At 47.7% G+C, this 24,038-nt stretch overlaps 1 long non-coding RNA gene across 1 annotated transcript; it reads right to left on the reverse strand.

The window, feature by feature from the left end:
* Positions 1-3,220: 3,220 nt before the first annotated feature.
* Positions 3,221-22,567, reverse strand: LOC101750482. Its single transcript, XR_005840617.1, has 4 exons — positions 22,476-22,567; positions 6,099-6,260; positions 5,114-5,219; positions 3,221-4,178 (listed from the first exon to the last, which is right to left on the reverse strand). It is a non-coding gene; the product is annotated as an uncharacterized LOC101750482 (long non-coding RNA).
* Positions 22,568-24,038: the final 1,471 nt, after the last annotated feature.

The raw sequence follows: 24,038 nt of genomic DNA on the forward strand, positions 1-24,038 counted from the left end.
CAGTGCAGTTTGAGGCTTTCTTGTGGCTCTGAAGCCTCCAGTGCCAGACAGGATGCTGGGCGAGACAGATCCCAGTCTCACCCAACGCACAGAACTGGAAAACAGCAATGTGGAAGCCAGGAGACAAGCAGGATACAGAGGGAGACCTAAGGACGGACTGGGAACAGTTGCCTTCTGTTAGGGATAAATCTGACCTGGTGCCCACAGAAAATAAACAGTGAAACCTCCAGCTTTGAAAGCAGAAGCAACAGCAGGGAGGGAGAGCATCAAAACATGGAGTGTTTCGGAGGGAAGGTGACAAGTGGGCATAGCAGGCAATGGGGACACAATGGGGCATCACCAACAGCACAAAGGCCATTGCATTCTGATCAATTCAATTGTCAAAGCAACCTCAAGGCTACTCTGGGACAAATCGCTTCCCAACACCTCAGACTTCCCCATCTCTGGCATGGGAAAAGCAACTCTTCTCCCACATATGGAAGGTCTCTGGGCAGATGATGATACATAAGCAAATGGCATCACTTATGCTTAGAGTTGCCTCAATAGTCACGCAGGGCACCCTTTTGCACTGTGCTGTGCATGGAAGAGTCCTTAATGGCCAAACTGGGCAGTGGAAATGATGCAGACACCTCGTGTCTCAAGCCATGAGGTCTAGAAAGGAGCCTTCATCTCCTAACTACCATCATCACTGCATTGATGGTAAGATGGGAGGGTCCAACAAAATGACAAGGTGTAGAGATGACAAAATGGGACAGAAAGTGATGGGTGACAAACCCTGAGGAATACTGAGAGACAGATATCAGAAAGTGTTCCATCAGCACAATGCAGGCGCCTCTGAGAGGCACCACAGCCACGGAGGACAGCAATGAGACAACAGATGCTCTACCACAAGGACAACGGAGGGGGAAAAAAGCAATTACATGCAAAGATGGCACTCCAGTGCTTGCGTGCGTGGCTTTCTAAATTAAAAAAAAAACAAAACAAAACAAAAACAAAACCACAACAACAGATCGGAAATGTTTTGATGCGATGCTGTAAGGAATTTCCTCTGCGCACATGTTTTATGACCTCGTTCATTTGCTGTTTGTGAGCTGCAGCTAACGAGCACGCTGTTGCTGCGGGGCTGAGCAAGGTGTGCTGCTGCACGCACAGGAGGAAGAGAAAGCAACAAAAATCACAAAGTGAAAAGCAACGGACTGCAGGAAAACATGTAAATGGAAAGGCAAGCGAGGAAGCCTGCAGACTGCAAATGAGCAAACTCCAGGAGATGCACAGAAAACGGTTGTGGGAATACGTCCCAACCAACAGCACTGATCAGCATCGTGCTTTGGAAGCTGCGGTCCTGGCTCTGCAATGGTGGCCATGGAGGCAGATGGAGCCGTTCAGCAGGGCACAGGCATTCTAGGAAAAGTTATACTGCCTTCTTCTCCTCGCCTTGTGGGTCAGCCTGTCAGCTGCACCATTTTATACTGCCCCAACACGAAAGGTGTTGGCTTGCGGCCACCAATTCAGGAGCAGTCTTGAACTCTACTTTCTGCCCCACTTCAGGTGAAGCAGATTTATTCTCAACTCACCGCAGATTTGCAATTCAGTGTTTATTTGCAGGATGCCTGGTTCCCTGGGCAGCGATGCCGAGAGCGCCGAAGGTTTGTTTTGGATCCCACGTTGATTGCAAAGGAAGGGTTGGTTGTGTCAGATTCCTTCTGGTCACATTTGCTGTGTGGTATACACAATAAGTGTCTGTTAGGAGTCAATGAAAATACCATTGAGGTTGCATTAACATAGCTAATAGCTGTGTTAATAAATGCCATATAATAAAATGAGAAGGAACATTTTCAGCCAGATCTGAAGCTATGTGAAAAACGCATTTGATGAATGAAATCCATTTCTGACTGAATGGGAGCTTTATGACCAGCTGACAATCTATCTGTGTCTAATTCTTGCTGGGTAAGTATTTGCAGCTCAGCTTTTTAGGATATATTTCACAAGAGCTGCTATCTGCCCGGCCTTTTTCATAGGCTGCTTGGCAGGAGATGCTGGAGGATACCTGCAGCTGTGTCCCCTTTGGAGATAGAACAAACTGAAGCCACCAGGCAGTATATCAAAATGGCAGATGCATAAATGTGCCCCAAACTCTCACCCACATGAGCTGACACTGCTTCCCTCTGCCTTGCAAAGGCTGTTATCATGCAGCAGTGTATTCCCAATCTGACAGCTATGATTTCATCCCCTGACCTGAAGACAAAGGAGGATTTTCTTTAAATTATTCCGACTGGACTTGTCAAAGTGAGATGGGGTATAATTAACAGGCGGGAAGTCTTGGATTTAGGAAGAATAACCATGAATAGTAGGTTTACGTGCCTCATAGCAGGCCATCCATTTTGAATTATGTTGATTCATATTTGGGATTATAGAATCATGGAATCATAGAATGGTGTGAGTAGGAAGGGATCCCCCAAAGGCCACCTGGTGCCACCCCTTGCACTGAGCAGGGACACCCACAGCTCCAGCAGTGCTCACAGCCCATCCCCTGACTGTGGCTGTCTGCAGGGATGGGGCACCACCGCCTCTCTGTGCAACCTGTGCCACTGCCTCACCACCCATAATGCAAAAAACTTCTTCCTTATCTCTAATCTGAATCTCCCCTCTTTTAGTTGGAAACCATTTCCCCTTGTCCCATCGCAACAGACCCAGCTAAAGAGTCCATCCCCCTCTTTCTTTTAGCCCCCCTTTAGTTATCAAAAAGCCACTCTCAGCTCTCCCCGGAGCCTTCTCTTCTCCAGGCTGATTCTCCAGTCAGTGTCAAAGACACAGATGTGGGAGCTCACGCAGTTACCTGCAAACAGTGCCCAAAGCTGCTGCCCACCTCCTTTCAGACAAACCAAGAATTCAAGCTGTCATCTGTTTTCAAGAAATCTGAATTGCATATCCCATCTGGTGATGGAAGAGTCACCCAAACAGCATCGCAGGAGGAACTCACTCTGTGCTGGCATTGCGTCTCCATGTGCTGGCCAGATGCTTCCATTGGAGCACCAGCGAGTCGGTGCTGCTGTGATCTGCTAATTGTTTTGACACCAGGGGAGTTGAAAAGCGCTGGTGAACACTTGGCTCGACCGAAATGTGTGTTTTAGTTAAACGACCCCAGGGATGATCAGAGTCAATTTTCCTGCTTGTGTCTGCTGCCCTGGTGCTTGAGGTGGTTCTGGTCAGTGCTATAGAAAACAAGCGAGTATTTAGTTAGTTCTGTCTGCATAACACACAGAGAATGGGAGTGCCTGTTCAAAGCCAGAGGCTCCAACTCAAGGAGCCACTTAAGCACATGCCCTAATCAGGACACCACTTGAGTGCATTCATGCTTATCTGTAAGCACATGCTTGAGTTTCCCTGGGCTGCGTGGGGTTCGCACCCAGCTCTGAGCATCAGCACATCCTGAAGTGCTTTTCAGAGACGTTTTCCAGAACCAGGACCTAAGTGAGAAAAATGAATGTGTCACATCTGACCACATTTGAATATATTGCTGCTGCTTTTGCAACTTGAGGAAATACTGACAAAGTTGGTTTCCCTTCTGGTCATATAAATTATTTTCCACTTATCCTCTTGCTCTCTCCTCAGACACCCGAGGTGAAGGAGGACTTTCATTGCAGAAGACGACCTCAGTTCTCTGCTCATTTGGGTGCGGATTGGAGAACAGAAGAATGTTGGCTCTGGAAAGAATTTGTTTCAGACTCATCCATTAAAACCAGCGTGTTGATTCTTCCACAGTTGACTTGTAATGACTCCCAGGAGTTTCCCCTCCCAGAAGTGAGGTCAAACTTATTGACTTTTCTTTCTGTCCTCGCAGCTTTTCAACACCGGACAAATGATTGCTCTGATAATGAAACTTTCACAAATCCAAGGCACAGTGATGGTAAGGAAGGACTTCCTGTAGCAGCAAGTGCCCTCACTTGATCAACTTGCAGCCTGTTAGAGACCAAGTATCCTTCACGAGCAGAAAAGTTGTTAATTAGAGACAGTTGCAGTTTAAAGACAAAATGCTGAGTTCATGAAATTCCCCTGCCTGATGCAGTGCCTTGTTCTGACCCTTGCTGAGCTCCTTGTTGCAGTAGTCATGCTATTTCTAATCACGGCACAGTGGAATCCTGACATGGGGAAGTCTTCCACCAGATCAAGGGAATGGGCTGCCCGGGATTCAAACAGGATGAGTTAACATCAGACAGAGGATTTTGAAGGGATATGGCTTCTTACAGTGGCAACATATATGTCAACAAATTGCAGATGTGATTAGGAAGATCTTCCCTTTGGTCGCAGCTGCGGAGCACCTGGATGCAGCCATCTCATCCAACCCTGCGTTTTTAGAGGACCCAGGGCTGTTCTACACTAAAATGGAAGTGCAAGAAGTACTCTTTCTGCCTTACCTTTGTTCCTTCACCTTGACAGAATGGTGTTAGGGTCAGCTCAGTGCAGGCAAGCTCTCAGGTACCAGAGGTTTGCACTGAAAAGCTTCTGAAGCTGTCTCCTACCTTGCATGTGATATCAGTGCAGCTCTCTGTGGTCTTGTTTCCAGCCTGCAGGCCTGGGGAGTTTTCCACATCTGTGTGATGACTATGAAGCTCCTGACCACAGCCTGGACCCCTGCATCCCACTCTGGAGCTCAGTATCCCTGGGGGGCTCAGCCAGGACAAGGAGCAGAGCGAATCCTCCAGCTGCCCTTGGCCACAGCTACCCTGATTTCAAGTGCTGAACTGCAGACATCTCCCTACCGCTGCCAGGCAGTTTGGCAGCTGCAGGCAAGGCTCAAAATGCATTGGTGGCACAACAGCCCTGGAAAAGGCTGCCCCATCTGCAGCATCCCATCCTTATCTCCTCTACTTTTCTCCCTCCTAACACACATCACAAGGCCCTGCTACATTCCTCACTGGGACAATCAGTTCTCCCCTCTTCTTTTATGACAGCTGCACCTCAGCTGCCCTCCTCCAACCAAAGCTGTGTGTCAGAGCCCCCCAGTGCAGGAAATCCCCACTTCCCTCCCTGACAGGGATACCTCCTCCTGCAGAGGCTTCACCTTTTATAACCCCATCCATCACATTAATTGGGCCTCTCACATGAGGGTTACCTGACCAGTGTGATCCACTTCAGCTTCTCCATCTTGGTAGTTGAGGAGTCTATTCAACCACACGCCCTGAAGCATTTAGAGCTGCTCCCTTCAGGTGGTCTGAAAGCTGAAGTTAAACAAACGCAGATTGAAAGCAAGGTGAATTCTTTTTTCCCCCTAGCAGTGACCTGTCTTTGCTTCAGCTGGGACGGAATTGTTTATTCAGAGTGTCTGGTATGCTGCTCTGTTTTGGTCCTGGGAGAAAAACAATGTTGATAACACACTGATGTTTACAGTGCTGCAAAGCAGTGCTGTGCAGAGCCAAGGCCGTTTGCAGTGAAGGTTCCAAGAAGCTGGGAGGGAGCAGAATTAGGACAGCTGACTTCAACTGGCTAAAGGTATATTCCATACCACATGACACCACGTGGAAGGAGTTTTTTCCAATTCTCTCCCCCATCCCCCTGGGAAGGAGGGGAGCAAACAAAGGACTGTGTGGCGCTCAGCCTCCTGCCGGGTTAAACCACAACATGACCCTCATTCATCTTTGGAAGGACTTACAAAAGTTACAGCAGATTTTTCCATCACTAGAAGTTCTGAGGTCAGGATGGGATGCTTTTCCATGCTGTGGTTCAAACAGGAGTAACTCCTGCAGGTTAGGAATGAGATTAGGTGGTCATGATGATCCCTAATGCTAATGAGAACACGTCGATACTGAACTTGAGGAGGCTATCCCAAAGTCATCCCAGGTCTAAATCCAGCAATTGACTGTGGCAATGTGAGAAGCAGCTGCAGAAGGCTCCCAGAGGCAGTGATTCTAGGTTGGATGGGGCAGGATGTGCCCTGTTCAGCACTTGGCCCTCTGAAACTCAACAAGGTTACCTCCAGAGCCTTGGGCCCAGATGGGCTCCTGGACGTCCCACACACCAGCAGCTGTAATGCCAATTAAGAGGTTTTAAATATGCTAACAAGCCTATCATTGTTAGGCCTAGCTGCTATTAGTACTTACTAATTTACTTCAGCTGTTTTCATAAGGCTGCAGAGGCAAAACATGTTCTTCCAGCCCCAAGCAAACCTTCTGTCTCCATCTTGTTCTCCATCATGCACACACAGTCCTGGGGCATTCAGTCCCTACTTTCATCAGGAACTTGTGAAAGCCTGATGTTATTGCCTGAGAGGAGGAAGAATTGAAACACACAGCGTGAGGAGGGATGACTCAGAGGCTGGTTTACCAGTGGTCTCAGTAAACATGTGTTTACAGACACCTCTTTCAACCCTACTGGCTGCTGTGGGTTTTCTTGGCATGACGGGAGGTGACACTAAATGAAAGAGACTCAGTTGCACAGGAAGAAATCCAAGATCTCTTGTGATGCAGGGACAGATTACAAGAAACTGCCCACATTGTCCGAGCAGGATATCCTTTACGTGGAGAGCAAACTGCTATAAATGAATGAGGACACCTCGTTCTGAATGAATCACACCTCTGTTTTCACTTTGCTGCCTCTGTGCTCCAGCCCCGTGGAAACATTTTTCCTTAAAGACCTCCTGACATTGTCACTTGCTTTGCAGATTGCTTGTGTTTTGTACACAGGAAGAGTCACTTTTGGAGGAGCATTTAGGTGAAAAAAGATAGACTTTTCTGCATTGAGGAATAACTCCTCATAAATCTGCCAGAGCACATTCATCTGTCTTGCAAGCTTGCCTCAAGCCCCCAGTATCTCTCCTCATCAAGGTCACATCTGTTTAAACGTGCACCGGGAGTCTGAGCCAGCCACTGGGGAAACATTGATTTGTGATCCTGTATTGCAACAGCCTGAGCAATTAATATGATCAAAACATCCCATTCCATGTCATTATTACAGACCTCCTGATATTTATTTTCATTACCTACGACTTAAAGATGAAAAGGGCAGTAGAGGCTCCAGCATATGGCTGTAGGTGGGAGAACCCTAACTTGTTTCAGCTGCCTACATGCCCCTAAATGAAGAACAGTTCTGATAGCCCAGGGCAGGAGCTGAGGGATATTTCAGCCAAGTCACGAGGCCACCGTTGCTGGCTTCCAGTTGAAATGTCAGTGATGTGGGTCAGGACATTGGAACAGCAGCGCTGGTACAAATCAAGGAAGTAGAAATGTACCGCCTGAAACCCAAGTACTGCAGGGATCCTGATCACTCTCTGTCTGACTTCATTCACCCACTGTTTTCTAATAGAAGGAAGTGTTACCCCAGCAGAAGAACCACCTTTGAAGACTTGAACAGTTCTCAGCCCCTTCACTGGGAGCAAAGCCATCCCCTTGGGTACTCCACAGATCAGCATCTGTCCTTCCCAGTCAAGAAACACTCTCAGCAAGGAGCTCTAATGGAGGTATCCCCTCCATGGTTCTGCTCCATGTGCGATCCCAGTCCTGCAAGAAGTCCCTTCATCCTCCAGGTTTCTCTGGGCAGTTCTTCCTCCGAGCAAATCAGCACAAGTGAGATGTGGAAGCAGACGGAGAGGAAGCATCGTTAGCATTCATTCGTTGCTTATGTTGTACAGACTGTCAGAGCTAATGAAATTTTATGACAGACGGGCAGCGATCAGCTTCTTGGTGTTATTTATCCTTCTCACTCCTGGCTCTACATCCCGGGTAATCCTTCATTCGTCTTTAAAAGCGCCAGGATGACTAAGCACAGCATCCACCTACCAGAGAACCAGCAAATTGTGTCAATGCATGGGGATAATTAATAATCACCTGGCTCAAGCGATGAGTGACTGCAAGGCAACACATTCCCTCTCTCCCATTGATTTTTCCCCCCCTGCCTCACTTCCTCTCTCCCACTGAGCTCCCAAAAACTTCAATCACATCCATTACCGGGGGCTTTCGCCTCCCCCTTCTGCCATCTCTCGTCAAACTCCAACAGATGTTTGCAAAGACGTTCCTCGGGCTGACAGCACGCGCGGATGGCGCGGTGGGCACGGGTGGCCCCCGATCCGCATCATTTATCCTGCAAGGTGCCAGCAAGGCTTGGCAGGTCTATTTGTAACAGCTTCGTAGTAGATTATGAAAATTGATGCAAAACATATGAGGGAAGCTAGCTTCATTCACCACCTGTTAATGCATGTTTGTATCTTTACAGAAACTGCTGAACTGGTAAAGGTTGCCTGTGCTCAGGCTGCTTAGCATGAAAGTAGCGATAGGAAAAGACAAGGAACTTAAAATATACATTTTTGCCGCAGAATGGGAGGATTTACCTTCCTACGGTACATGTCATGTAGAGGTGTAAAGATCTGTATAGATCTTTAAGAGGTAAAGACCTTTAAGACCCCCCTCCAACCCAGGTCATTCCAACGTGGGGTCTGCAGTGCGCTCGGCACTCCATCTCATCTCTCAGCATCAGTCAACAGATACTGATTTTCACTTGTCAGTGTATCAAACTGGGGCTGATTATCTCCAAAATTCTTCCTTAAAATATTATCTTTAGGCTGCAGAGTTAGAACACAGCTGAAATGAATGAGGCATTCAGCTCTGCCTGGAGCTGCGGGGCCTGCAGACCTGGCTCTTTGCTTCTCTTATATTTGTTCCATAACTAGGATGAGAGAGCCAGATTCTTGACACTACTATGAATGAGCATTTCTGCTACTGATTTTGGACCATGCATTCAAAAATCAGCCATATTTAGGCACTAACAATTAAGAATGTTATGATGAGAAAGGAGAAACATGCTTGTTAACTTGTTAGACTTATAACTTCTATATGTGCTTGTGACGGCTCTGTTCTTTACATAGAAAGGAATATGATGCTCTGAACGTTCACATGGGTGACCCAGGTTAGGATGCAGGGATGGGGGTCCTCGTGGCTGCCACCATCCTGCTGTGCCAGTCCTGGAGCTCGAGCAGCTGCTCTGCTTGAAATTTTGCTTGTCTGGAATTGCAGCAGAGCGCTTTGGTGACTGACAGGATGACCTTTTGGAACGAGGGCTGGAGAAATCCAAATCCCCCCAAAAGGGACACTTTCATCCCCTCTTCTCCTTAGATGTGGGGATGATGGATCTCATGGCTACAGTTCCATGGTCATTACACTCTCTCAGGAACAAACTTTTGGGACCACAGCATGAACTATGAGTTATGAGAAATTATCAAAACCCTTTTAAGCAGGCTAAGGAAAGCAAGAGCTCCATTTGGAGCCTCAAGGCCACACTGCTCTGTCCCCCTCCTCAGCAAAAGTCACAATGGAAGCTCCGGGATTCCTTTTGGCAATGGGACACATCCACCTCTTCCTCCCAGCTGATGCAGTGATGCAATGGGAGCTCTGTGGGGTCAGGCAGGAGAAGGAGCTCTGTGATGGCTTCCTCCATCACCTCCATCCTGGGCATTATGTGGGACCAGCACACGTGCCACGCTCTGTGAGCTTCAGGCTCACAGGTGCCCAGACCCAACAGGTGTTATCCTTTCAGACAGGAACTGCAAAATCTCTAAGGAAACTGGGCCTGGCTCCCACTCCAGGGTCTAATTTAACGAGCAACCCCCAATTGACTGTAATGGATCTGGACTCTATTACAAGCAAGAAATCAGGGTCTGGATCTAATAAGAATGTCTTCACCACATTTTGTTTTTGAAGTCTGCTTCAAGGAGAGACAACTGGATGCAGAAAGCCAGTTTGCTCTGTTTATGAGTAGTTTGACTCACTTTTTCCAGCACAGACATTCAACCAAGCCTCTCAATCCCCACACAGCCCCAACCTACCCTATTCATCAACAGAGCTGCACACCAAAAAGCACTGACCCTAAGAAGAAGATTGGCCCAGAGATGCAACACCTGTCCTGCTATCAGCATCCCTGTCTCACCAGCACCTGTAGCATCCACTTACTTCACCATCAGCTCCCTATTGCCACACAGCTGGGATGGAGTTAATCCCTGTAGGTGCAGAGGCAGCCAAGCACCCCAGCTATGGGATGCTTTAGGGCCTAAGGAGTTTTCCCACTTGCCTGAATTGGCCACATGCACTAAGCAGCAGATCCAGGCTGCCCGTGCTTACGAGGTTTAATTTCCTAATTGAAATTTCATGGCAAAGCTGCACCTTTCTGATTAGTCACCCCAGCATGAGGGCTGCCTCATAACACAGACATCTGCCCTCCGGACTAACCTTTCTAGAAGCTGCATCAACAAAGTAATGCTAATAAAAATATCCATCTGTGCTTAAAGATAAACAAAGCATTAATACACAAAACTGAGGCTTAGATTATATTAGAGTCAGCTTTAATGATATTACACATCTGTTAGGATGTATTTCCCACCCGGGCCATCTCTCTCATGCTTTTTAAATATTTTCATAGGAAAAAAAATGTGTGCGTTTCCCCGGAGCCCTTTGTGTGCGTCACAGCCGCTGCTCCGAGAGCCCCTTCCCTGCTGGGATGGAGCCCAGGGCTGCAGCCCTGCAGGAATGCACCCACCAGCCGCCATCCCCAGCAGCCCTGCTTGGGTTTCAGAGCCTTCAAAGGCTCTTTGCTTTCCTTCCCTCGACAACAGGGGAAGAAATCTTCAAACCCCAGAAACCAGACACTGCTCCAGTGCCTGCCTGTGTAAATCCAGGCAAGAAAGACTGTGGCTGTCCCCACTTCCCACTTGCTTGCTGCAAAACACTGGAGTTCTGTCCCTGTGACATCCCCGTGCAAAGTATTTGGGATGCCAGGAATGTGGATGCACTTTGGATTCGCTCTGGTTTGTTCTAACAGCCCCCCAGCCCCTCCAAAAAGGAAGAAAGCTGATGTAATGTGATAGCAGCAAAGAGAAGTGATAAATCCAGATCTTCCAACAGTTCTCCTGAAAGGGTGATCTTATCCTGTTACCCACAAAGCTGCCTGGAAATTGAAGCCTGGGATTCATAGGATGGGGATGTAACTCTGCCTTCCCCCTGCCTGCACATCTGTGAGATGGGAATAGCAGCCCACCCCAGCCCCATGGGGTGCTGAGCTGCGGGACAAGGAGCATTCCATCCCACCAGGCCTTTTGAGCTACAGTTGAAAAAGCAAATTAGAACATCCCAATCCTCACTGCTGAAGAAACAGCTGCTTATTCAGCACCAGAAACCCCAGTGCTAATTACAGACCAATATCTGACAGTGCAAAAAAAAAAAAGAGGACTGTCAGATGTGAAATGTTTGACTACACCCACTCCATCGCAATTTCCTCCTTCAAGCACTGCTGCTGTTTGAATTTCCCTGAGCTCCAGGCTGAGCACAAGGCTCACCCAGCCCTGGCTCTCCCATCCTCTGTGCAGGGCTTGGGGCAGAGCTCCCCTCCTTTGTGTACAGCCACACTGCAACCACTCTCTACCCAGGAGAGCAACAGCCCTCCTATCCGACGGTTGTATGGATATACAGGAGCAGCACGTGCTGCCATGGAAAGCCAGAAGCTGAAACACTGGCTTAGAGCTAGCAAAATATTTAGGGACCTTTATTTCCCCTGCTACAGAAAGCAATCTATATGGAGCAGGAGAACAGAGTCAGTGCTTGCTCAAGTGCCTTACAACCCTTCTAAATGAACTATGGAATAGAAAATAGCAGCATGGAAAAGGGAAATAACCTCAAGCAATCAAGAATCGCGGCAAATCCAATGTGCTTCATACAGCCCAGTATCCCACAGCCCTGTGCTGGGATGGCTGAGCTCAGAGTAGGGGGCTGAAATATCAGCTTTATCCATTATGGTACTGTGTTAGACGATGTGCAGATGTCAAGACAGCCAAGGAGCTCCATGGGTGCTTAGAAAGATGCCTTAAGTATCTGTGTGCTCTCTGGGAGGCAGGAGAAAGCAGGTAGCAAATTCTCCCATTTCTGCCTATCCCTGGTTAACGCAGTGCGGGATGTCACTTTCCCATCTGGAGAGATACTGCTCACGTATCCCATCGTTAGCACAAGCAGGGTGTCATGGCAGTGGGACTCGGCAGCTTCCTTCCAGGGGAGAAGACAGCTCACAGGAAGCAGCAGATTGAAAAACCAGAGCCATCCCAGCTAAAAGCACCAAAAACCAGAGCACCGGTTTCCATGACAGAAAGCTATACTCCTCTTGTGGAGCATTATTAGCAGAGGAAATAGAGATCCTTCTGCAACATGCAGCCAGCTGATGGCTATTCTAGAATATTTACAACATCACCAGTGCACTGACAGTGATATTCGTGGTGGGAGAGGGCAGCAGTGCCCAGGAAAGCCCTATGGGGTTGGCACACAGTGTGACAGCAGCAAGGTGATGGGACAGAGGGAGGAAACCACCTCAGCAGGACTTCACTCCTGAGCCCTGCGGTGGAGAAGGAGCTGAAGGAGGTCTGGGAGCAGCCTCACACAACCTCTTAGCCCAGGAGAGCAGCCGTACCCAAAGCTGTGCCACCCATGGGTCCCCCAGCACAGGGAGCAGCTCCCAGCCCCACACCCAGCTCCTGCCCAACGTGGGTGATGCCTGAAAGCCAGGTTTCTTCAAAGGATTAATTTGTCTTTTGATGCAGCAAACACTGACGAATGCTGCTTTCCCTATCACATTCAAACACACACCATTCTAGAAGTTAATAAACCCATTTGCTGCCAAATAGCTGTGTTCCCCACCCCCACCCCAATTTCGCTCTGTTGGGATGATAAGAGGTTTAATGTCTTCGTGCCTCCTTCTTCTTTCAGCAGCTAAATCAGGTGTAACTATCACTGCAGAGAACAGCACTTTTTCCCCTTACACCCCCCAGTTCTCACCCATGGCTCCAGAGCCCCCTGTTGCAGGGCACAGCCTGAGGGTTGACCTTTCCTCCCATGTGTTCGCCAGCAAGCCCAGCACAAGCTGGGTGTGCTTGGGGTGGCAGCTGCCTCCTTCTTGACCCCCAGCTCAAACAGCACCCTGTGTAGACACAGCTCATCTTTGACCTCCTCCACAGCAGTGTCCTCATCAGTGAGGACAGCATGGCACAGGGATGCTCTCCTGCTCCAGTGCAGTTTGGTCACAAGGAATCTGGCTGCCATCTATTATCACCATAAGTAAGAGCAATCCAGGATTTAAACCCCATGGGATGCTTCACTGTTGAAGTTATACCACTGCAGCACCAGAGGTCATTCCCAACTTCAATGATTATATGATTCTAGAGTCATCTAGTCCAACTGCCCACCCACCACATCCCTCAGTGCCACATCTCCACATTCCTGAAACACCTCCAGGGATGGTGACTCCTCCACCTCACTGAGCAACCTGTTCTCATGTGTTACTGCTCTTTTGGAAAAGTTTTTCCTCATATCCAACCTGATCCTCCCCAGCTCAACTTGAGGCTATTCCCTCTCATCCTATTGCTGTTACCCAGGAGCAGAGGCCGACCTGTTCCATCCCACTGGCAGAGGAACACCGTGGCGCCACAGCTGTGCCAGATTCATGGGGCTGATGGAGAACAGCCATGGGAACACCACAGGTGCTGGCTGTGGGCACAGCACAGTGATGGAGTTCCACTGGATGAGAAGGGCTGGGTCTGCAAAGCACGATGTAAACTATCTCATTTGAAATAATAGCTGTTTTTCTGGTGGGTTTTTTTTTCCTCCCCAAAGAGAACTCATTTCAGAACAAATTTCAAATTCCCACAGCAATTTAAGGAAGCTGTTTCTTTCACATTTACACCAGCAAAAAAAAAAAAGAAAAGCAAGTATAAACATCATCTAGCTCAAAGACTGAGAACTTACTGGGGCATAAACTACAGATAGCTAAGTCAACAGAAAACTTTCCATCGATTTTGCTGGGCTTTGCATCAGGCTCTAAGAGAGAAAAAGAAGCGATTAATAAGAAGATTCCAAGGAAAAAAAGAAAAGATATGGTTGGAGGCAGGAAAAGACTATGAGCAAAGGCTGTAAAACATGAGAACCTTCTCCCCCCCAAATGCTCAGTAACCTTAAACCAGAACCTGGCATCTGGATACAGCATCTTCCCTTGCTCGCAGTCTCAGCTTCCCAAGCCTATATGATTCCTGGTTTCCCCCTGCCAATTTGGTTCCAGCATGCACAGCCTTCTCATTTTTCAGCCCATGCCTGTGATGAATCCCGGAGCTGTAAGCTCTTTTTGCATGCTTTGCTTCCAAATTCCAAGCGCTGAAACCATTTCAGTTGTCTGCAGAAAGATCACAGCCAGCCACTTGGAGCTGCATCGTAATCAAGATCTGTTCTCTCTGTTTGAATGCATCAGTGCTTACACCGGGAGATTTCAACTGTAAAATATACACTCTTTTCTATCCTTTAACTAATTTTAATCTCTCTTTTTCACTTGTCACCGCTGTTCACAAAGCACGCTTTTTTTGCTGAGGCTTTCAGCAGAACACGTTAGAGAGAAGAGAGATAACAAGACCTAATAACCCTCTTTATCACAAAATAAATAAATAAGAGAACAACTCCCCTATTTAGGTGTTGCGGATAGAATTGAATGTTCCTTTGAAAACCCTTTGATCACTGTAACTTGTTCAACTTGGGCTTTTGTTGCAAATTCAGCTCCTGGTCTTTTCATGGCAGTGGAGAAGCTCAGCTGCTCTGCTCAGTGTCACCCTGCCGTGATGTGTGGGGCATTGCTGGGTATGGCTCCCCCAGGACTGTAAGCCCAGAAGATGACTGCTAAGCTCCTTCCCACCCAGGAGAGAAAGATTTACCCTGAAAAATCTCTGAGAAGTGGCATCGGAGTTGCCTTGTCCACACTACCATTTCCACCTTCACCACAGCAATACAACATTACCCATGTATATTACACTGACACACTTCCCTGTAGATTGCACACACACAAAGAATAAAAGCATGCATGCCCCCAGAACTTGGCAGGTTTACCAGGAAAGAAATATTTACCTTAGCAAAAATCAAAGCCTGACAATATAAAATGAATGCATGCTTTGTTTTCCTGCATTAGAGGTATCACAGGCCTAGAGCAGATCATAGGTTCATCTGGTTCAGCCCTGTCTTACACTATAGAAAAATACTGCAGAAAATCATAGAACCACAGAATCACCACGGTTGGAAAAGACCTCTGAGATCATCCAGTCCAACCCCAGCCCACCCCCATCGTGTCCACTGACCACATCTCCATGGTTCTGGAACACCTCCAGGGATGGAGATCCCACCACCTCCCTGAGCAGCCCATGCCAATACATCACCACTCTTCCAGATATGTTTCTCTGATATTAACTCATGAGGTAGGAGTAAGAAACAACACATCACGTATTGATTCGGGTGAGCAGATTGGTAAACAAAAGGCCCATCAAGTCACCATAAGATATCTGAAGACTTACTACTAAATTGAAGAGCTCTTCAATCTTCTCTAGTGTAACACAATGGAAAGTACAGCAGTGACAGCAAAGTAGCAATGTCCCAGGCTGCAGCAAGTGGGGACTTGCTCAAATGCAACAACTGTGGGTACAGAAACCAAGGAAAGAAGCTGCTTACCTTTGGAAGGCCTCAGGTACTTGCAGATCTCCAACAAAAACACCCTTACTTCCACTGCCACCCATTAAATGAGGTCTGGGAAGGGGTGGATCCTGGCTCCAGCCCTTCTGGTCACTCAGCTGCATTTCACACACCTGAGCTCCCTTGGGTTGGCCCTGCCTTCCTCCCAGGTGCTCAATCACTGCTTCAGGCAGTGACTTAGCATTTCTGCTACACTTAGATAAACTCAAAGAGGACAAGCAATGGAATGACTGAAGGGCCCAAATCCCCCAGTACTCAGGGTGTCAAATCCAGCCCAACTTGTGCACTCAGCAGTCTGGCCTCGTTTGCAGCACTGGGTGTTCCATTTTGGCAACAACCTGCTCATGGGCAAAATTGAGCCCATGCTGCCTTCTGGATTCAGCAGAGCTTTTTTTCTTTTGCTGTAATAGGTGAATAGCTTCATTTTCTTGCCTCCCACTCCCTCCCCCACTTGTCTTCATCACTTTTCCTTTTGTTCCTTGACACTAAATTAACAACGCATGCCCACTTGTCCTAAGTCTTTCAACAGAATTATAAAAGATAACTTTGGAGACTGAAAAAGTGGATCTTGAATGCAAACACCTGATCTTAGCACCTTTCAAGAGTCCCAGGTATCCAGTACAAATACTGATATGGAGAGAGAGAAAGCAACCTGCAGAAGCTCCCATGCAAGGTCCCACCTTGGGTTAGGGCCTAGCATCCCTGCACCTTTCACATTGGAATGCTAACTCCTTTGTGAAATGCATGGTCTTTACTGTAACTGTACTTTTAAAAAGTCATTGAACGTTTGAGAAGGATCTGCTTTTAGATCTGGGGGGTGATGGTGGTCATGGGTTGATGGTTGGACTGGATGATCTTTGTGGTCATTTCCAACCTTAATGATTCTATGACCCTGGTTGTCCCAGGGCTGGCCTGCCCACCCCAATCTGCCTTTAAAAGAGCAGCACTGCCCAGAGGATTACAACTTCTTGAAGAACATAAACCAGTGGGGCTCTGAGGTCCCTTCCAATCCAACCGTTCTGTGATGCTGTCTTCCTGACAAACTTCTAGGCAACGGTTCTGTTGAAAAGCATTCCATAAAACATCCGAGCTGTAACGAATGGGTGAGTCTAACAAAATTCCCTTTAATGTTCTCATTTGCTACTTGAGTGGCCCATTCTCTCAGATCACTTAATAAAAGTACAGTTTCCTTAGATGTCCAGCTATCTCAGGATTTGGTATTTTGGCTCTCAGCCTCAGAAGCCTTTTTCTGTCTTTGCATGTGAACAAAGAGGCTTAATGGGCTGATGTCAAAAGCTGAATAATAAGTGAGTGATATTCAGTTTAGTTGTGGGATTTCACTTGTTGTCTGTTCTCAGGAGGGGCCAATCAACTGGAATTATTTTAGAAGTATGAGAAACTGGTCAGTCTATGGCAGAGCAATTTTCTTTGAGCAGTTTTCTCTGGAGCTAGGTTTTGCTGCTTTTTGTGTCAAGCCCAATTTGGAGGTTGTTACTCCAGTTTAACTCCTCATTTATGCAGGCAGAGAGAGTTTGAGCAGAAACTTGGCAAAGTCCAGGGATCCTGGCCGAGTCCCACTGCATTTCTTTGCTTGCTCAAAGCATCACAGATCTGTTTTCAAATGGGAGAGCTTCAAAAGCTGGCTGCCAATGCTCAGATTTACAAACAGGACTTTTGTTCGACGGTTCATGATTTACATGGGATGGATCGTGTTTTCTAACACGGCCCCAGTCACATGTGGTACATCTGAAAACACAAGCAGTTATTTGACAGTTTCCTTTTTGCATTTGTAATGATGCCAGCACTGGCACTAAGTCCTCAATAGCTTTTCTTTCCAGAAATAATCACACACTTTCGCACAGGGAATGGTATTCCTTGGGCTCGTACAAAACTGAGGACAGGGAACTGCTGTGGCTGGAGCTGGCTGAGGTGGTCCTGGGCTTTGCTTCGCTGTTGTTACGCCTTTAATTTCTAACACGTCATGACCCCATCTCCCTTGGTCAGTCTGTAGCACTGCGGGTGCTCTGGGGCACCCCCCAAGCCTGGCTGCCTTCAGAGGATGCTGCAGAGCAACTTTTCTGCAGTGAGAAAAACCCACCTCGGCAGATTTTGCTGCTTTTTCCTCCACCACTGCACAAACATCGCGCAGATTCAGAGAAAGGCCGTTAAAAAAAAAATACAAAACAAATCATTCCAAACCCCATCTCAGCAGTTGCTCTTTTGCATAAACAACTGCCACATCTATTATCTCTCTTCCCAGCTCTGAAATCTCAGCCTTACACACCTGCCACGGCCCTGATTTAGCACCTAACCAAAGCCCAGATGTGTCTCCCAGCACGCTGTTTCGCTCTGCGCTCTGGCTGGGATGAAGCAGCAGTTCCCTCCTGCTGCATGCCAGTGTTTCCTAAGGATACAGATGTATAATCCTACGCTAGGAGTACAGCTGCATAATCCTATATAATGTATAATCCCATGCTCTGACACTGGTGGGAAGGAGAGCCCAGCTCCGAGGTCGGTCAAGCTGCTTGGGTTCCTCAGGAGCAGATGTCTCCAACACTGCTAAGTGACAATGGGAAAATGGTTTCAGGCTGGTTAATCACACCAGATGCAGCTGAGAGCAGGAGTGTCAGCCCAAGGTCCTCCCTAACCAAGGGACCAGCATCTTTGCCTTCATTTTTTTTGAGTGATGAGGCTCTGGCACTGCTGCCCAGAGCTGTGGGTGCCCCATCCCTGGAGGTGCCCAACACCATGGATGTGCTCTGGGCAGCCTGAACTGGTGGGAGGCACCCAGCCCATGGCAGGAGTGGGGCGAGGGGGGATGTGAGGTTTCTGCCAACCCAACCATGGTTGGCTTGTGGTTCCATGGTTTTCAAATGGAGGCAGAAGTGAAATGACTGAGGAGAAGTGGCACTGAGGGACGTGGGCCAGTGGGCATGGTGGAGATGGGTAGGTGGTTGGATTAGATGATCTTGGAGGTCTCTTCCAACCTTAATGATTCAGTGATTCTAGGAACTACAGGTAATTTCTGTGAGAAATTCTGTGAGGCCTGACATAGGGCACCAGGCAGATCAGTGAGCCTGTTCCATGGGAATCAGACACTCTGATGAGTGCAAGAAAGAAAAGGTCAAGGAAAACAAAATATTGTCTTCCATTGCTGTGTTGAAGGATCTCATGGTGCATGTGGTCAGCTGCCAGGCCAAGCAGAGCTGCAGTGAGGTGTTTGGGATTCCTAAGATGGACAGCTTTGGAAAGGAGGCAAATTCAGAAGCAGTAGTAAGAAAACTTCTAAGAAGTAAAACACAATGATTTTTGGAGCTAATTCATCATGAGGAAAGACTACCAAAAGGCTCACGTAAACGTTCCAGCACACACTGCTTTGTCCAAGATATTGCCAACAAACTGGGGTTAAAGAAGGAATCCTTCAGCTCTTCAGTGGAAGAATAAACACTGCATGCAGAGTATCAGAACAGATAATTATAACGAGCACAGCCTGCCACGTATTTCTCTTTTCTCACTGTAAATTGAACACTCGTGGGTAATACTACACCTGAAGGCATCCCTAAGCTGTTCAGCCACCGAACTGATGCACGCTGGGCACAGGCTGAGATGTCCTGTGATCTCCCACTGCCTCCAGCTGTTGGAATCACTGGCATTTATGCCAGGGCCGTCGTGCTCCTGCTAATAACCACAATGCATGAATAGCACAGCGCTGAGCCTGGGGGCTCCTTCCCAGGTGGGAAGGATTACTGAGAGGTGGGAGCGACAGAGACAGCAAGGGCAGGCTGACTCGATGTTGATGTGAATTGCCTAGAAGATGGCTTTTTGGGGCCTATCTTGTGACACAAAAAAGAGCTGTGAGAATATAAGACCTGTTTCAGTGGATTAAATAATTTCTCTCTCCAGTCATTCTAGTTGAGCTTCTCTGAAATGAGAATTTGGAAAGAAAAAGGGTTTGGCATCATTTTGCCCATTCTAACATGTTTTTACTTAAAAAGCATACACTGAAGTGAATTTAGTTATTACAAATCGTTGTGAAAGGAAGATCTGGAATATTTTACTTCCAACTGGAATGTTCAGTGCTTTCTCGGTCTTTTGGCCAGCGATATTTGCCACCAAATCTGTCACAAGTTCACACATCGATGTTTTTGGCTTAAGTATTCCTTAGTCAGCAAAGTCCCTTTTAAAATATGACTTGGCCCAAGAGCAGCCCAGCAGCACCTCCAGGACGGGAGCAGAGCCCCTGGGTGCCTCCATCACTTTCCACATGAAACCCACACCGCAGGAATGTTTTTTTGTCCAGGCAAGAACCAGTTCAACTACATCTCTGTCAAAGCTCTTTCCAAACCAAACTTTGTTCATTGAGGCTTGCAAGCTTTCAGCAGCAATTTGCTGTATGGGCTTCTGGGTTTAAGCTCGTGCATTTCCGTCAAAATCTGACATCTAGAAACAACAGAAAGGCCATTCAAATATTTTTCCAGCTAATGCTAAATACAGACTGATGGCACAGGGAAAAGGAAGAGATTTTTACAGGAGGTCCAAATCTATACACAACATATAAGCTATGGAATATGTTATCTGCGTGGAACACCAAGGCCTCAGCTTTGGAGTATCCAACTTGGTTTTAACAAAGTCATGCCCCTGTGTTGCTGAGTTGTGTGTTAAGCAGCGTCAGCCCAAGATTTTCAGATTTTCATGGAATCACAGAATCATTAAAGATGGAAAAGACCACTAAGATCCCCAAGTCCAACCATCAGCCCAACCCCAACATCCCCACTGACCGTGGTCCCTCAGTGCCACATCTCCACCGTTCTGGAACACCTCCAGGCACAGTGACTCCACCACCTCCCTGGCAGCTGTGCCAGTGCCCAGCCACATTTTCTCAGAAGAAAGAATCCTAATATGCAACCACAACCTCCTCTGGTGCAATATAAGGCCATCACAGAGGCCGACCCCACCTCAACACAACCTCCTGTCACAGAGATGTATGGGAGCAGTAAGGTCTCCCCTGAGCCTCCTCTTCTTCAGACTGACCCATCCCAGTTCCCTCAGCTGCTGCCCATCAGACTTGTGCTCCAGAGCCCTCACAGCTCCGTTGCCCTTCTCTGATGTCCTCCTTGCAGTGAGAGGCCCAGAACTGAACACAACACTCAAGATGCGGCCTCATCAGAGCTGAGTACAGAGGGACTATCACCTCCTGCTCTGCTGACTGCAGTATTGCTGATACAAGCCAGGATGCTGTTGGCCTTCTTGGCCACGTGGGCACACTGCTGGCTCATGTTCAGCTGAGCGTCGACCAACACCCCCAGATCCTTTTCCTCCATACAGCTTTCCATCCACTGCCCCAAGTCTGCAGCAATGCGTGGGGTTGTTGTAACCAAAGTGCAGGACTTGGCAATTGACCTTACTGGATCTCATGCCATTGGTCACAGCCCGGCGATCAGCAATCAGCGATCCATCTGTGGGGCCTTCCCACCCTCAGGCAGATCAACACTTCCTCCCAACTTGGTGTCATCTGCAGACTCACTGAGAGTGCACTCAATCCCCTCATCCAGTTCATTGGTACAGATATTAAACAGGACTGGCCTCAGTACTGACCCCTGAGAAACACCACTTGTGACCTGTTGCCAGCTGGATTTAACTCCATTCACCACCACTTGGTCAAGCACGGGACAGAAAGGAATGATCCTGAAAACCCGGTCGCAGGCCATTGCCACTGTGAGGTGGCAGCTCACCCAGGAACCAGAGCACCAAGAACTCAGACTCCAACACAAGACTCACCAGATGAGACTCATGGCCACTGGATCACCTACTTGCTGGCCAAGCTGCTAAGCCAGCCTTTTTCACCAGCACTCCTATACAGTGAAAGGTGTTTAACAAAATTAAAATGGAAAGCTCCATAGAAAAAAAAAAAAAAAAAACATTTTCTGGCTACTGAAATAGTGATTTGACACTAAAAAAATACATGCACACAGACAGATTGGTATCAGCTAAAGGTCTGCTCCAAAGGCTGTTGAAATCAAAGTCAGCCTTCCCTTTGATCTTGGTATTTTCCCTAGGTCAGGTTCCAAGTTTACAAATCATATGCTATAACAAAAGATGTTTCACAACACACATCCACTCATATGAATGAAACCTATGTCTGGAAAGATTTTTTTTCCTGTACAGATGCTGTAATGTTCTGTTGCTGTTACTGTACAGGTCTAAGCAAAGGGAACTCACCTGCAGAGGAGGAACTCAGTCCTCCAGGCTGCTCCCCTTGGCCCAGCAAGCCACTGCACATATTATGTGGGCAATACGTGGTCCCACAAGCTGATTTTTGTGTCCACTTCTTTTGTAGCTCTTACCAAGCAATGAGCTGTAGATAATCCAGTTTTGCAAAGCAAAACCCATTGACATGACCAGTGTTTCCAGTTGCAAACTCTTGGCAAGTTATCTTTACTTACTGGAGGTGTCAGATTAGAGCCATCTATCTACATTTCCCCATGGATTGCTATGCAGTCCAAGAGGACGTGCTTGGATACAGTGTCTGCTACAGACATGCCTTGCTGCCGGCATAAAGAATCTGCATTCACATGCTACAAAAGATTTGGAAGAGCTGAGAGCTGGTCTAATCCCATGGTCGTACTTCTGCAAACAGTCATCGTGGCAGAACAACTCCTCTGGGTAAAGCCTTTGATTTCCCTCTGCATTCCCTTTGCCAAAGCCTGGGAGAAATGGGGCTGCCACCCCATCGACAGCTCTGCTGCTGCCCATCAACCGAGGAAACCATCTGAGCAGAACACTTCCTAGCTCAGGTCTGGTTTCTGACCCGACTGGTTCCTGGTAACATAAAGCAGATTAGCTTAAACTGTCACTATTGTGACAGTTTAGAGAAGATAGATATAACTTTAACCACTTAGTGGCCAGACGTCCAGGCAACTTTTAAGCCATTTTTTTGAATAGCAGATATACACTTACCACTTCAACAGAATTAGGGAGCGGGGGAGAAGACAAAAATGCCCTCACATCTCTTCTTTCACCCAAGATGGAGGCACACTGTGCACTTCCACTGACAGTGTAATAAAGGAATCCTAGAATCATAGAATGGCTTGGGTTGGAAGGGACCCCAAGGATCATCAAGCTCCAACCCTCCGTGCCACTGGCAGGGCTGCTAACCTCCATATCTGGTACTAGACCCAATTGCCCATGGCTCCATCCAACCTGGTCCTGAACACCTCAAGGGATGGGGCATCCACAGCCTCTCTGGGCAGCTGTTCCAGCACCTCACCACCCTTTCTGTGAGAGAGATGGACATCATGGCCCAAACTTGCCTCCAAGCTGGTGGCTGCGTTTTTTGTCTTTAAAACTCTTTAGTTACACTCCCAGCCCAACAGCTATCACATTCCTGGTTAGCTTCAGAGTTGCTGGGTCTGAGGCTGTAGGCAGAAGGGTGGGGGTGATGGCAGCACTGCCTGCACAACGTGGAGCTAAAACAGCAGGGTTTGGTGCAGCAGCTCAGAGAGACCATTCCAAGCTGCACATTGCTGGTAAGCAGCATCTAAAAACAGAAAGAAAAAATCCCACAACCACGAGTGTGGCTGTGGTGAGGTACATCCGCAGCCCCATCAGCACCATTCTGAGGTTTTCAATACGAATCTGAAATTATCCACTCTATGAGCAATGTTGGCTAATGAGAGAGCTCTATTTTGTCGCTTCCCACCCCCTCACATACCCCGAACAAACAGTGAAAACAGTGCCATTCCACAAAGAGATCCACTTCTCAGGCACTGCTTGCAGCGAGCGCAGAATGCTTCCACCCCACATTCATTCCTGGTGAAGTCCCGGCTTTGTGTTTTGTATTACAATTCATCACTTACGCCCCAGGAATCCTCAATCACAGGTAATAGGTATTTAAGCAGTTTCCGCCCCGAATGCAGACCAAAACATCAGAAACATTTTCAATCTGTCAACGTTTTCCCCATCCTCTTCTTTTCTGAATATCGCGGACAATAAGAAAGAGCCGCGGCGGATCAGAAACCTGCAATCCCATTCTGCGAGGCAATTTGAGGCTTTGCAAATTGTTTTCACTCGGATGCAAAAGGAAACCAAGGGGTTGGGAGGCTCACAGGTGACGTGTGTCTCTCGGGCCCCTCTTTTAGGGTAGAGCCCTCCTGAAATCTGTGCCCCCTCTGCCTGCTGGATGACGCCGGCAGCGCCCCGACCCCAGGTTCAGTCTCTATTACTCCACAACAACAGTTCCATTTTCCTTCAGAAGCAAAGCAATTTCAAAGCCTCGCAATGCTCCTCATTACGCCTGTTGTTTATGAGTGTTGCGTGATCACTGGAGTATATGTGAAGAATATTTGCCGTTTCTCGGAGTTTTTGAGCTCCAGGCAGAATGACATCCATAAAAGCACACCGCCACCACTCTCCTTACCCAGCCCTGCATTTCTCTGAATGTTGCCTGAGCCTCATTGTGCTGAAACTCTGAAATGCAGAATTTCTGCATTGCGCTCTGGCTGTGATTGAAAAAAAGTCTGG

Source organism: Gallus gallus, chromosome 18, assembly GCF_016699485.2.
Source record: "Gallus gallus isolate bGalGal1 chromosome 18, bGalGal1.mat.broiler.GRCg7b, whole genome shotgun sequence".
Taxonomy (NCBI): domain Eukaryota; kingdom Metazoa; phylum Chordata; class Aves; order Galliformes; family Phasianidae; genus Gallus; species Gallus gallus.